Source organism: Muntiacus reevesi, chromosome 13, assembly GCF_963930625.1.
Source record: "Muntiacus reevesi chromosome 13, mMunRee1.1, whole genome shotgun sequence".
Classification (NCBI taxonomy): Eukaryota; Metazoa; Chordata; class Mammalia; order Artiodactyla; family Cervidae; genus Muntiacus; species Muntiacus reevesi.
This window is the reverse complement of record NC_089261.1, coordinates 35629826-35643288: the sequence shown is the minus strand read 5'-3', so window position 1 is coordinate 35643288 and position 13463 is coordinate 35629826. Positions and strand designations below refer to the sequence as shown.

Sequence of the window (13463 nt, the reverse complement as noted above, 5' to 3'; positions counted from 1 at the left end):
CCAGTGCTTAGAAAAAGTAATTACAACACATAGTGACTACCCCAGCAACAAGGTTTTTTATATGTTGCTGCTGTTGCTAAGTCACTTCAGTCATGTCCAACTCTGTGCGACCCCATAGACAGCAGCCCACCAGACTCCACGGTCCCTGGGTTTCTCCAGGCAAGAACACTGGAGTGGTTTGCCATTTCCTTTTCCAATGCATGAAGGTGAAAAGTGAAAGTGAAGACGCTCAGTCATGTCCAACTCTCTGCGACCCCATGGACTACAGCCTACCAGGCTCCTCCGTCCATGCAATTTTCCAGGCAAGAGTACTGGAGAGGGTTGCCATTGCCTTCTCCGTTTTTATATGTTACATTTAGTCAAGTAAATTATTGTACTGAGACAGAAAAATCCAATGAAGTGATGTTGCCCTACCTACATAAAGTACAGACAAGAGATCTCCCAAATCCAAGATATCTATCTATCTATCGAGATATATATATATATATATATATATATAAACTTTTTAATTTTATATCAGTGGATAGTTGGTTGATTAACAGTGTTATAAAAGTTTCAGGTGTTCAGCAAAGTGATTCATTTATACATCTATCTATTTTTCAAATTTTTTTCCCACTTATATTGTCACAAAATATTTAGTAGTTCCCTGTGATATATAGTAGGTCTTTGTTGGTTATCCATTTTAAATACAGTAGTGTGTACATGTCCATCCCAAACCCCCTAACTATCCCTTCCCTACTGGTAACTGTAAGTTCTCCCTAAGTCTGTGGATCTCTTTCTGTTTTATAAGTTCATTTGTATCATTTCTGTTTAGATTCTGCTTGTAAGCAATATCATACAATATTTGTTTTTCTCTGTCTGAGTTACATCACCCAGGTATGCTGAACTCTAAACTGTCCATGATGTTACAAATGGCATTATTTCTTTCTTTTCAATGACTAAGTAATATTCCATTGGATACATGCACTACATTTTTTTATCCATTCCTCTGTCAGTGAACACAAGTACTTTCCTTTTCTTGGCTGTTGTAAACAGTGCTTCAATGAACATCGGCGTGCATATATCCTTTTGGACCACGATTTTTATGGCTATATTCATCAGTGATATTGGTCTATAGTTTTCTTTCTGGTGATATCTTTGTTGAGTTTTGGTATCAGAGTGATGGTGATCTCACAGAATGAACTTGTTTCAATAGGATAGATGTTAACTCTTCCCTAAATATATAATAGAATTTGCCTGTGAAGCCATCAGTTCCTGGACTTTTGTTTGTTGAGATTTTTTAATCACAGTTTCAATTTCAGAGCTTGTGATTAGTCTGTTCATATTTTCTGTTTCTTCCAGGTTGTCCATTTTATTAGCATACAGTTGCTTGTACTAGTCCCTTAAGATTCTTTGTATTTCTGTAGTGTCAGTTGTAACTTATTTTTCATTTCTAATTTTATTGATTTGAGTCATCTCCTTTATTTTCTTAATGAGTCTAGCTAAAGATTTATCAATTTTGTTCATCTTTTCAAAGAAACAGCTTTTGGTTTCATTAACCGTTGCTATTATTTTCTTTGTCTCTATTGCATCTATTTCTGTGCTGATCTTTTGATTTATATCCTTCTACTAACTTTAGCTTTCATTTTTTCCCCTTTCTCTAGTTTCTTAAGTTGTAAAGTTGGGTTGTTTATTTGAGATTTCTTCTGGTTTCCTGAAGTAAGATTGTATCACTACAAACTTCACTCTTAGAACTGCTTTTGCTGCACCCGATAGCTTTTTGATCATTGTGCTTTCATTTTCATTTTGTCTCTAGGCATTTTTTCATTTCCTCTTTGATTTCTTCAGTGATCTGTTGGTTGACTAGTAGAGTATTGTTTAGCCTTCATGTGTTTTTTCCAGTTATTTTTTTCTTATAGTTGATTTCTAATCTCATAGTGTTGTGGTCAGAAAAAGATGCTTTACATGATGTTGATTCCCTTAAATTTACCAAGGCTCACTTTGTGGCCCAGCATGTAGTCAGTCCTAGAGAATCTTAATGTACCTTATGTACTTGAGATGAATGTGTATTCTGATGATTTTGGATTCATTGCTCTTTAAATATCAATTAAGTCCATCTCCTTTGATGTATCATTTAAGACCTGTGTTTCCTTATTGATTTTCTGTCTGGATGATCTGTCTATTGATGCAAGTGGAATATTAAAGTCTCCCACTAATATTATGTTACTGTCAATTTCTCCCATTATGGCTATTAGTATTTGCCTTATATACTGAGGTGCTTCGATGTTAGATGCATATATATATTTACAACTGTTATATCTTTCTCTCAGGTTGATCTTGTGCTATAATTTTGATTTTCATAAATTTACCAAGGTTTACTTTGTGAACGTCCTTCTTTGTCTCTTATGGCAGTCTTTATGCTAAAGTCTATTTCGCCTGATGTTAGTATTGTTACTCCATCTGTCTTCTAATTTCCATCTCGTCACTTTCAGTCTCTATCTGTTCCTAGGTCTGAAGTCTCTTGTAGATAGCGTATATTTGGGTCTTATTTTTGTATCCATTCAGCCAGTTTATGTCTTGATTGAAGGGTTTAATTCATTTACATTTAAGGTGACTATTCAGAGAAGGCATTGGCACCCCACTCCAGTACTCTTACCTGGAAAATCCCATGGACGGAGGAGCCTGGTAGGCTGCAGTCCATGGGGTCGCTAAGAGTCGGACAGGACTGAGCGACTTCACTTTCACTTTTCACTTTCATGCCTTGGAGAAAGAAATGGCAACTCACTCCAGTGTTCTTGCCTGGAGAATCCCAGGGACGCGGGAGCCTGGTGGGCTGCCGTCTATGGGGTTGCATAGAGTCGGACCCGACTGAAGCGAGGCAGCAGCAGCAGCAAGGTGACTATTTATATGTATGTTTCTATTGATACTTTCTTAATTGTTTTGGGTTTATTTTTGTAGGAATTTTTCTTCTCTTCCTTTTTTGTTCTCTTCTCTTATGGCTTGGTAACCATCTGTAGTGTTGTGTTTGGGTTGCTTTGTGTGTAGTGTGGTGTGTGTGTGTATCTTTTGTAGTTTTGGGGTTTGCTGTTCCCATAAGGTTTTGAAATATCAGTCTATATGTGTACAGTTTTCTCTGGTGGTATTGAATTCTCTTAGCTTTTGCTCATCTGTAAAGCTTTTGATTTCTCCATCAAATCTGAATGGGAGGCTTGCTGAATAGTATACTTGTGGCCATAGGTTCTTCCTTTTATCAGCTTAAATATATAGAGACACTGCTTTCTGGCCTGCAGAATTTCTGCTAAGTAATCAGCTGATAACCTTATAAGAGTTCCTTTGTATGTTATTTGTTATTTTTGCCCTGTTACTTTTAACATTTGTTCTTTCTCTTTAATTTTTGTCGGTTTGATTACTCTGAGTTGGGATGTGTCCCTCCTTGGGATTATTCTGCCTGGAGCTCTCCGAACTTCCTGAACTTGGTTGACTTTTTCCTTTCCCAAGTTAGGGGAGTTTTTAGCTATTATGTTTGCAAATATTTTCTCAGGTTCCTTTTCTCTCTTTTATTCTTTTGGTACTCCTATAATGTGAAACTAAAAGTGGCTCAGTCGTGTCTGACTCTTTGTGACCCCATGGACTGTAGCCGACCAGGCTCCTCAGTCCATGGATGTGAAAGCTGGTACAATTAATATTTTCCTAGAAGTCTCTAAGGTTGTCTTCATTTCTTTTTATTCCTTCCCCCCCACCCTTTATTTGGTTCTAAGACGGTGATTTCCACCATTCTGTCTAACAGGTCACCTATCCATTCTACCTCAGTTATTCCATTATTTATTACTTCTTTTTTTTTTTCCATTATTGATTACTTCTAATGTATTTTTTCTTTTCAATTATTGTATTGCTCATCTCTGTTTGCTTGTTCTTTAGTTCTTCTAGGTCTTTATTGAACATTTCTTGCATCTTCCTGATACTTGCCTCTATTCTTTTTCTGAAATCCTGGATCATCTTCATTATCATTATTCTGTTTTCTTTTTCTAGAAGGTTGCCTATATCTACCTCCCTTAGCTATTTTCCTAGGTTTTTACCTTGTTCCCTCATCTAGGACGTAATCCTCTGCCATTTAATTTTGTCTACTTTTCTGTGATTGTGGTTTTCTTTCCACAAGCTACAGGATTGTAGCTCTTTTTGCTTCTGCTATCTCTCCTCTGATTGGTGAGGTTATCTGAGTGACTTGGGCAAGATTCCTGATGGAAGCAATTGATGGGGGGGTAGATTTGGATCTTATCTCCCTGTTAGGAATGGCCATACTCAGTAAAACTTTAATCCACTTGCCTGCTGATGGTTAGAACTGTGTTTCCTCCCTGTTGGTTGTTTGGACTGAGGCAACCCAGTACGGGAGGGTATAGGTTGTATGATGCAGCTAATGGTAGCCTTTGGAAGGGCTCACACCAACGAGTATTTCCCAGAACTGCTGCTGCCAGAGTCTTTGCCCCACATTGAGCCCCAAGCATACCCTCTCCTCTGCAGGATACCCTCATACATCTGCAGGTAGGGCTGACCCACTTACTTTTGGGGTCACTGCTCTTTCCCCCTGGGTCTTGGTGTGCACAAGACTTGGGGCTCAGAACCTTCACTGCAGTGGGACAACTTCTGTGGTATAGTTGCTTCCCAGGTTGTGGGTTGCCCATCCAGCAGGTATGGAATTTGACTCTATCGTCTTTGTGGCCTTTCTACCATCTTAAGGCTTCTCCTTCCTGGGGAGTGTAGGGTATCTTTATTGGTAGGTTATAACATTTATCCATCAATGGTTGTTTAACAGTTAGTTTTAATTCTTGTGCTCTCGCAAGAAGGGATAAGCACACGTCTTTCTACTCTGTCATCTTGAGCTAATCTTGGACATAAAGTGTTACATACAGTAACTCTCTTCAATATTAAGCCTTCATGAAAATATCTATCATAACAACAATTAGCAACATCAATACTATAAATGTTACTGTTGTAATGTTTAGTGTATAGTGGCATTTGAATATTTACCATTCATTAGAATTAGATGCATTTTGGAAATATTATTTCTTTATGCTAAATTTAATAAGATAAAGACAGCCAAGGGTTGATGCCCAGTCATGACTATTATCTTTTCTTTCCTTGATGGAAAAAAAATGAATAGGCTACATAGAAAATATATAAACTGGAAACCACAGAAAAAATTCTATTTTTAATATCACTTTTGAATTTTTCTGTGATAAATGAGACAAAGAGTAACATATTTTAGGAGACAAGACATATGAACTCTTGACTAGATAAGATATTCAAGGACCACAAAAAGACATGTGACTATGCTAGTAACTTGGAACTTTTAACACCAAACTATGAACTTCATGAAATGAACTCAACTTCAAACTTTAATGTATATAAATTTAGCATTAAACTCGATTTTTAAAGAATATTATTTCCCTATAAGAGTAAATTTCTGGATTTGCTCCAGATGAAGGTGCTATGCCCAATGACTTCTTGATCTGCATTTTCTATCTAGAAATATTACAGTGTTTCTCTATCATTGTGATTTGCCTGGTAATTATATCACCATTTGATTTTCATTTTTGAAATTTTTTTATTAGGTGCTTATAAGAATCATAATGTTTAGACAGGTTTGGGGAGTTATTTCTGTCACTGTCATGTAACATCCCTAAAGATTGTTGGGGAAATTAAAAATCTTACCAACCGAGACCTCTCTGTCTCAATATAGAAGACAGAAAACACATGATTTAATACTGAAACGCATATCAGAATATATGTATGCAGGAAGTCATCAGAAGATTGTAAATTCTTGACAGAATTTCACATGAATTTGTAGAATAACATAAACATAATAATAATTAAAACAGCTATTTTCTTAAGACACAAATAGCTGTATCTTGTGCATCCTCTGTACCTCATGAGGTATGTCTGAGCTAATTTCTAAATGATGAGCTTACAATTCTAGGGTCAGAAGTTTCTACATCTTTCATGTAAAGTCAAATGTCAAGCCTGTCATTGGGCTTATTATTAATATGTTTCAAGAAGATGGTATAGTCTTTGTACTTACTTCACAAGATCATTTTAAAGATTAAATGAGTTATCTGTAAAGTACTTATACAGTGCCAGCACATGATAATTCCTGTGTAAATACTGTATTAAAATCATTATATCCTTGTGGCTTCACAGATATGAATAGTTTATCTTCTATAAGATCAATATGAACAATAAAATTTTCATTGAAAACCATGTATTTGAGTGCTATGATTATTTAGTGTTCAGAAGTACTAGCAGTCCTACTCTTAGTAGAGTTAGATGAGTCTTAGTTTTGACTCTGACCCAGTGATAGATTTACTTTTTTGTAATGGTTAAATTTTTAAATTATTTTTATCAAATTCTTTAAAAGTTAAAGAATATACTATATATATATATTTACTCCTATAAGTAGTATGAATCTGTGTAATATAAATCAAAATTAAAAACCTCTAGAAAATACAGCATACAACAAGAACTGTAGGAACAATGTGGTATAATATTTAAGGCAATATACACTACAATTTCAACACAAATTAATAAAGTGCAAAAAAAAGTGAAAGGTCTTATTACATAGTGTGTACAAAATATTTTTCCAGAGGTTTCCAGAAAACATAGCTAATTAGGAAATAATTTCACAAACTATTTGACAGCATTACCTATCATACATTCTGTAGGAAATATGCCTTTTCATATGAAGCAAATTATATTTTCTTGGTTTTGACTATAGAGTTAATGGCTTAAAAGACTTTTCATTAAACATTAAAATCATATATTTGAACAATTATAATTAATATTGTAAATTGTATTTACTTCAGGTAAGATAAATGTATGTTTTTCACTTAAGTTCCCAAACATCTTAGATAATCATCACCATTGTGTTACACTCTTTATTATTTTGTTGTATTTTCTGTCAGCATCCTCTGCATTTTTACTTTGTGTGATTGTGTTTGTGAGGATGATGAGAGAAAGTGGGGATCCTGTTCAGTTCAGTCGCTCAGTCGTGTCCAACTCTTTGTAACACCATGAATTGCAGCTTAAGTGGGGATAGTAACAGCTAAATTGCCTACTTGCTCCAAAGTGTGTCCCATTTAATGAATATAATTGAAAACAGAGTCTAGGATACCTAATCTCATCCCTCAAAGTCATTTTAATTAATGTTCTTTCAGGGTAAAGAGAGCAAAGTGACTTGGTTACTAGAGCACCGTTAACTGAAATTCTAATATATGTTAACTTTTGCCAAGCTGGAAAATCAAACCCCATTTTAAAACTGCTGCATGAAATGTGTTAAATGTAGACAGTTGACAATGACAGCGTGGCATATAATTGACAAAAGTTACATCATAAAGAACAATGTGATTGGAGAATGAATATTTAACTCACCATACTTTCCTTTTATTTCTAATAATATTAATTCACAAAATTAATCAGTAAGAATATCAATTAATTAATTATGTTTCTAATCATTTATATTTAACAAATCAATGGTATTTAAGGAGATATAAATTAAGTCAGATTATATTATGTCTGTGTAGAGAGCAGGGGAAAGGCAATGGGACTAATGTCTCTTGTAAAATATAGTCTGTCATTCACTTAAGATTCCCTGTGAAACAGTGAGATGCCACTACACTCGGATCAGAATGATGAAGTCCAAAACACTCACAGCACCTACCGTCGGTGAAGGTGTGGAGCAAAAGGAGCTCTCATGCGTTGCTGATGAGAATGCAAAACGGTATAAGCTACTTTGGAAAAAAAAAAAATTGTGGCAATTTTCTTTCTTTCTTTCTTTTTTTAAACAAACTAATCAAAATCTTACATACAGTTCAATAATCATGCTCCTTAGGATGTAAATCAAGGATTTGAAAACTTAACTCTACCCAGATACCTAGACAAAGATGTTTACAGCAGTTTTATTCAAAATTACCAAAACTTGAAAGTGACAAGATGTCCTTCAGTAGGTAAATGAATAAATACACTGTGGTACATCCAGTGTATTTAGTGATTAAAAAAGAGAGAGAGAGAGAGCTAACCTTGACAGAGGAACCTTAAATGTATTTGCTTCTCCAAAGCCAGTCTGAGAAGGCTACATATTGAATTAGGCTAGAGTTAGGATTATATATGATTCCAACTATATTAGAGTCTGAAAAAGGTAGAACTTTTGAAATAATTAATAAGGTCAGTGTTTGTCAGAGGTTAAGGGGGACGGAGAGATGAGCAGGCCGAGCACAGAGGCTCTTTGAGGCAGGGAAACTATTCTGTGTGACATGTATGCACACATGTCATTACACGTTTGACAAAACCATGGAATATATAACACAAGTACCCTATGCACTTAGTGAACTCTAATGTAAACTCTGGACTTTTTTGGGTTAAAGATACATCACTGTATTGTCATCATTTCTCCCCCACGCCCGTGGGAATGTTGATAGTGACAGACTCTGCACATGTAGAGGACCAGAGGGTGTACAGACAAATCTGTACTCTCTGCTCAATTTTTTCTTGAATATGAATCTGCTCTGAAAGAGAAAATAGATTGTTTTTAAAAACAATGAGAAAATCACGGCCCTTTAAATGTACAAAGTTGTAAAGTGGTATATATATGTGTATTTGCATTAGTAAATTTCCAGAATTAGATTAGCATTTGAAGCATAGTAGTTTTATATTAATCTTATGTGTAACTGTAAACATTTTAGATAAGTACATTTCAGTAAAGTGTATGTGATACAAAACAATTTACACCCTTATTTTCCACATTTTAGTAGAAGTTCCATTTAGGTTAAAGTTTGTTTTTTTTATTATTCTTATTTTCTTATTTTATTCAGACTACTTTTAACCAAGATAATTTTAATTCCATCAAACACAATTTAACAATTTACAATTCATTTAAGTATAATAGTTTTCCATGTTAAATCTGATTCATAGCTGCATATTAAATCACAATACTAAAGTTTTGATACCTTCCTTATGTCATAAATGCAAAGCACTTTTCTGAGAAATATTTTATATAAATTTAAATATGTTTGCATATTAAAAAGTTTTAAAAGTTTCTATTAGTGATTATTTAATAGACTGAGGAAACTGCATTTCCAGTATGCAAACTAGTGCATGAGTAGAATGGATACTATAATAGAATATTTAATATCTTCTTCTTTAATTTCTAAGATTTCAACTTTAATTAGAATTAATCAATTTCAAACTAGAAATGCTAAAAAGAGGCAAGTAATATTATATACTTAGGTTTCAATATTTTTAGGTTGAAAGTAATTAGTATGTTTTACTGATGGATGGGGAGGAAGGATAAAAGGGTAACTTCAAAGAGTTAAGAACAAATTATAATTTTTGAAAAACTAGCATTAAGCATAATTGGTAGAATCTGTAATTTTGAGCACTTATCATGTACTCAAAACAGATGACTGTACTATCAGATATATAAAATATGACTATCCTTGGTTCCATAGGTCATGGAGAAGCACTGCCAATACCCAGGTGAACCCATTTGAAAGTGAGAGAGTCAGAGAGAGAAAGACAAATATCATGTAATATAGCTTATATGTGGAATCTAAAATAAATGGTATAAAGGAAACTATTTATAAAACATAGAGTCACAGATGTAGGAAAAAAAAAAAAACAACTTATGGCTACCAAGGGGAAAATGGGGGAAGCGTAAATTGTGAGATTGGGATTGAGGTATACACACTATTTATATAATAGATAACCAATTAGGACCTATTGTGTAGCATAGGAAACTCTACTCAATACTCAATAATGGCTTACATGGGAAAATAATCTAAGAAAAGAGTGGATTATGTATACAAAAAAATTGATTCGCTTTGCTTTACAGCAGATGCTATTAACAATACAACATTGTAAATCAACTACACTCCAATAATTAACTTACAAATTAACTTACAAAAAATCAAAGCATGTGAGAACTTGTGCACATAATGATAATATAGGATTAATATGTATGTTTGGGGCATGTGGTATTATCAATCATGCTTTCATTCACAAAATAATTTAGTTGGAGTAAAATTATGAATCTATTGTTTAAATTAGAAAAGAGGGGGAGAAAAAGTCAGAGATTCCACCTCCTTCTATGCCCCACAAGGCCAGATGGATTTTAAGTGCCCTAGAATGACTCAGTCCAGAGTCAGCACAGCCCTGGCATCACTGCGTTCACAGGAAGCAAGATGGTGAACAGGCACCACCAGGTGGGGACCTCATTCATCTTGTCCTCAGTGTCTAGAACAGGGACAGCAGAGGAGATCTCTTGCTGGTCTCTGGGAGCAGAAAGTAACTCCTGAAGAGCATTTCTTTTCCTTCACTATACCAACCTAACCCCACTGGTTGATTAAGTATTGAGAAACGACTCTTACCAAAACAAAGAAATCAACGAGCTGGCTTCCTTCCTGAAGTTATTCTTGAATGAGGCCATGATATATTAATATACATTGATGTTTGTCTCTAAATAACTTGTGTTTCATTAATAATGCTACTTCGTTTTTTTCACATTGATACTCATTAAGTGGTAAAGATTTAATACCAAAAGTCCCTGATGCTTGGAAAGATTCAGGGCAGAAGGAGAAGAGGGTGTTAGAGGATGACATGGCTGGATAGCATCACTGATGCAATGGACATGAACTTGGCAAACTTTGGCAGATGGTGAGGGACAGGGAGGTCTGGCTTGCTTCAGTCCATGGGGTCGTAAAGAGTTGAACACGACTGGGTGATTGAATACAAACATCTGATATTTTCAAATCATTATTTTGCTTTTACTCCTTTTAGCCTATTATAATAGAAATTTTTCACTTATTCATTAAAATGTTCCTTTAAAGTTATAAGCTATCTCCAAGTTAAGTAATCTAATGGGCATGTTTTATTCCTTTTTTTTTTTTTTGTAAACTCTGAAATGTTTAGCATTTCATCACATCCTTTCTTGAAAAGCCCTTTTCCCTTTTTCTTCTTCAGTAATTTCTTATAGTTTTCCTGCTATTTCTCAGGTACTCCTTTTTTTTTTTCTTCTCTCTTTCCCTTTGAAAGTTCTTTTTCTCTCTGCTTGTAATTTAAACAGTAATTTTGCCTGAAATTTATTGTTATATTTGCCTTTTTTCAAATAATCCTTTGACAATTTTGCTGAAACCATGTATAAGTTCATTTTAAAACTCAGTTCTGAAGATGAAAAAAGTAGAGAATAAAGGCTAGAAAAAGATATTAGATATTGCCTGGGTGTAAAAGTCACTGAGCTCCTCTCTAGCTTTGTAACTTTGAACAAGTTATTTAATCTCTCTGTGCTTTTAATTCTTCTTTATCTGTAAAATCATGGTAATTATGAGGTCCCTCATGTTGAATTGTTATGAGAGTTAAATAATTACATATATATAAAGTTCCCGGCACATAGAAAGTCTGCATTACATGTAATTTATTATTCATAATAGATGTTTCTATTACTAACAAAGACCTGTGACAGAGGTTACTTAAAATATCTAAATTCTACAAAATTTTCCATAATTTATGGTTGTTTATTGTACATGCAGAAGACACGGGTTTGATCCCAGGTTCAGGAAGAGCCCCTCTGAAGGGAATGGCAACCCACTCCAGTATTTTTGCCTGGAGAATCTCATGGACAGAGGAGCCCAGTGGGCTACAGTCCATGGGGTCACAACAAGTCAGACATGACTAAGCGACTAACACTTTCATTTTCCATTGTACATTTCAGTGGAATATGAATGCCTTAATTGTAATGCTTTTATTTTTGTTAGCTTTGGATTGTCAGCAAACAACTTAAACCCTGGGCTTACTGGGGAATTTACAATTTGGGAAATGAAAGCATTCATGAAGAACATGATGATTGTATTCCTTGATTTGGTCAAAATTAGAGTGTAACAATCCCAAATTGTATCTCAATAACAACTAAACAACAACAACAAAACCCCAAATTTCAAATATTAACTAAAACATGTTCAGCATTTAAATTCTATTTCCCATGTTCTCATCTGTTTATAACAATGGACCCAGGGGAGCTCCCTCAAACTCCATCCTTCTTCCCATCAGCTAAATGAAATGATACGATGGTCCACGGTCAAATACAGAAATCCAGGGAGGGCTTTGGAATGGTTTATTCTCCTTTTTCCTTCTTTGATCAGTTTCTCCCTCTTCCTGACACACACATGGGCACGTATATTTGAAGGCTTCTCTTAGCAGCTTTCACAGACACCAAAATTGCTACCTGTCCTTCTGTACTTGATTACTTTTCGCTTTTGTCAGAGATTTCTGTGCTTTTATGAAAACTATTCTAATTATTATTCTTTACTGAGACTAGAATGATGCAAAATTGACTTAATCTGTGTCACAAAGTTTACATCTTGCTATAGAAAAGAAGTTATTGACAGGATTGTTAAACACTAAAATTGCTGAACAACAGAAGTCATTTCAATGTCTTTGAAAAATAAGATCTCATCTCTCTGAAAGATTGTTTTCCATCTTGTCTGGGAAGAGAATGAGAATTCAAATATTGCTTTTTAACCCTATGCTTCTCAGATATATATTTTTAAATCTTTAGAAATCTTAAAAATTTTAGATTCTGCCACAGCCTAATTGTCAAAATGAACCACAATTATAAAGTTAGGTTTTTTTCCTTTAAAGATATATTGTAAAAGTTCTTAGCTAATATAATACCTGCTTTTTCATTTATAAATTACATTATATACTGCATTTTTTGTCTATATTTTATACCACATTTATTATCAACATACATTCATTTCAATGTGTTATTTATGAAGACATCAGCATGCATATTTCTGTAAGAAAAATTCTTGTGAAATAATTATGTCAAGACAGTAGAGTGTGTGCATGAGTGCTGTCATCTCAGTTGTGTTCAACTCTTTGTGACCCTGTGGACCATGGCCTGCCAGGCTCCTCTGACCATGGGATCTTCCCGACTAAAGGATCAAACCTGTGTCTCTTATGTCTCCAGCATTGGTAGGCAGGTTCTTTACCACTAACATCACGTGGGAAGCTCAAGATAGAGTAATTGCAGTTATTTTTGAAACTATAAGCCAACAACGACTTTCACTGAATGTGAAGTCCCCAGTATTCGGGCTATTTTTTGGAAGATATTGAATTATGTAATGCATTGTTACTTCAATAAGCTCATACTTTAGTAGTAGAAATGATAATTGCAAGGTTAAAACTTCAAGATACAAAATGCAAACATAAATCATATTATTCACCAAGTGTTCTTAAAAGAGAGATAGATAAATATCAGAAAAATAGACTTTCAGAAGAAAGCAAATATGAGTTTAGCATGATTTAAAAAAATTGCAAATACATACACACAAAATTCTTCAAAATAAATCTAAACGTAAAAAAGATACATTTCCAATTAGAAACTTGCTATACTAGTTTGGAACTAGACATACAAGAGTTTAAGTTCAAAATTCAACACA

At 34.3% G+C, this 13463-nt stretch overlaps 1 protein-coding gene across 3 annotated transcripts in view; it reads left to right on the top strand.

The window, feature by feature from the left end:
• FSTL5 (follistatin like 5) overlaps positions 1-13463 on the top strand; it is an 825152-nt gene that overhangs the window by 362617 nt on the left and 449072 nt on the right. The gene's annotated exons all lie outside the window — the stretch shown is intronic.